This window comes from Xenopus laevis, chromosome 8S (assembly GCF_017654675.1).
Source record: "Xenopus laevis strain J_2021 chromosome 8S, Xenopus_laevis_v10.1, whole genome shotgun sequence".
In the NCBI taxonomy this organism is placed as follows: domain Eukaryota; kingdom Metazoa; phylum Chordata; class Amphibia; order Anura; family Pipidae; genus Xenopus; species Xenopus laevis.
Genome location: NC_054386.1, coordinates 14,095,085 through 14,097,141, shown reverse-complemented (window position 1 = coordinate 14,097,141; position 2,057 = coordinate 14,095,085).

Here is a 2,057-nt window from a genome sequence, read left to right as displayed (position 1 = left end):
ACGTGACCCCGCTCTACCAGTCGCTCTGAGGCGCTCAGGCTTCATTATTTCACAATAGTCTCACTTTTATTCGGCTTCTTTTGTTCATTTATCTGTCAGTTTTCGGTGCTTCTAAACCATTGCACACGAATTCAGATAGAAAATACCCGGAGCACCGCGTATACGTTGTATAGTTATAATGTATCCTCTATTTTAATTTTATTTCTCACAGAATACTTTGGACTTAAAGTTTTATGGTTTCTCAGAAAATGGCGTAAGGCCATGAAGTACTTAAAGGGATCCTGTCATCAGAAAACATGTTTTTTTTTCCAAATGAATCAGTTAATAGTGCTACTCCAGCAGAATTCTGCACTGAAATCCATTTCTCTAAAGAGCAAACAGATTTTTTTATAATCAATTTTGAAATGTGACATGGGGCTAGATATTTTGTCAATTTCCCAGCTGCCCCCAGTCATGTGACTTGTGCCTGCACTTTAGGAGAGAAATGCTTTCTGGCAGGCTGCTGTTTTTCCTTCTCAATGTAACTGAATGTGTCTCAGTGAGACATGGGTTTTTACTATTGAGTGTTGTTCTTAGATCTACCAGGCAGCTGTTATCTTGTGTTAGGGAGCTGTTATCTGGTTACCTTCCCATTGTTCTTTTGTTTGGCTGCTGGGGGGGGGGGGGTGATATCACTCCAACTTGCAGTACAGCAGTAAAGAGTGATTGAAGTTTATCAGAGCACAAGTCACATGACTTGGGGCAGCTGGGAAATTGAGAATATGTCTAGCCCCATGTCAGATTTCAAAATTGAATATAAAAAAATCAGTTCTCCAGAATTCTGCTGGAGAAGCACAATTAACTGATTCATTTTGAAAGGGGTCGTTCACCTTCCAAACACTTTTTTTAAATTCAGTTGTTTTTAGATTGTTCCCCAGAAATAAAGTCTTTTTATCAATTGCTTTCCATTATTTATTTTTTCCTGTTTTTCCAAAAACTAAGTTTAAAGTTTAAGGTTCGTGCCTCCAGTGTTTGAGTCTGGCAGCTCAGTAATTCAGGTGCGGATTCTGAACTGTTACAATTTGCTACATTGAGTTGATCCATTTCTCAGCAGCATCTCTGGAGTATTAGCAACTATTGTATCAATTCTAACAGCTGCCTGTAATGAAACTCAGGGATTCTGCTCAGCAGGGTTAAATATAAGAAAAGTATCAACTAAATGTATCAATTTATAGGGTCGGCGACCCCCCCCCAGGGCTGCTTCAGAAGGTGAAAAATGACACTTTACACTTCAATATCAGAAAAATGGTCACACATTTAGAAAGTCATTGGAAAAGGTTGTTATTTCTGGTGATCTATCTGAAAACAACTAGTTGTTTGAAGGGGAACTACCCCTTTAAAGTGCTAGGTTCACACTACTTCCTGTGCAATAAATTATATTTTAATATGGAAATAAAGTATACATTTTAGTAAATTGTACAAACAGTACATACTCAAGTGCTGTGTATTTTCAATGGCACTTCCCAATGGGGGACAGGAAAGGTTGCCACCTTTTCTGGAAAAAAATACCGGCCTTCCTATATATTCATCTTTTTTTCCCTATTAATAACATTGGGATCAACCATAATTTTTACCAGCCAGGCCGGTAAAATACCAGCCATGTGCCAACCCTAGGGACAGGTCCCCTGTTTAGCGCAGGGTCAGGTTGGGCGGGTTTCCAGTCAAAATGGGCTACTATTTTAAAGAAAAACAACAATAGTTGTGATTCCCTCCAAAAATCAGTCAAAGGTAGTAAAAAAATACAAAAAGTTTGTTAGGACATAGTAAACAATGGCCTAACATGTTTTGTGCCTATTGGGGCACTTACAACCTATGAGTATGAAATGTGTTAGGCCATTGTTTACTATATCCTAATAAAGCTTTTTGTATTTTTTACTACCTTTGACTGATTTTTGGAGGAACTCACAACTATTGTTGTTTTTCTATGGATATGCACCTGTGGACTTGGGTGAACTGTGAGTATATCCTCCCTCTTTATCAATGTTTTGCTCCACTATAACTCTCTTTAGGTAGTGCCC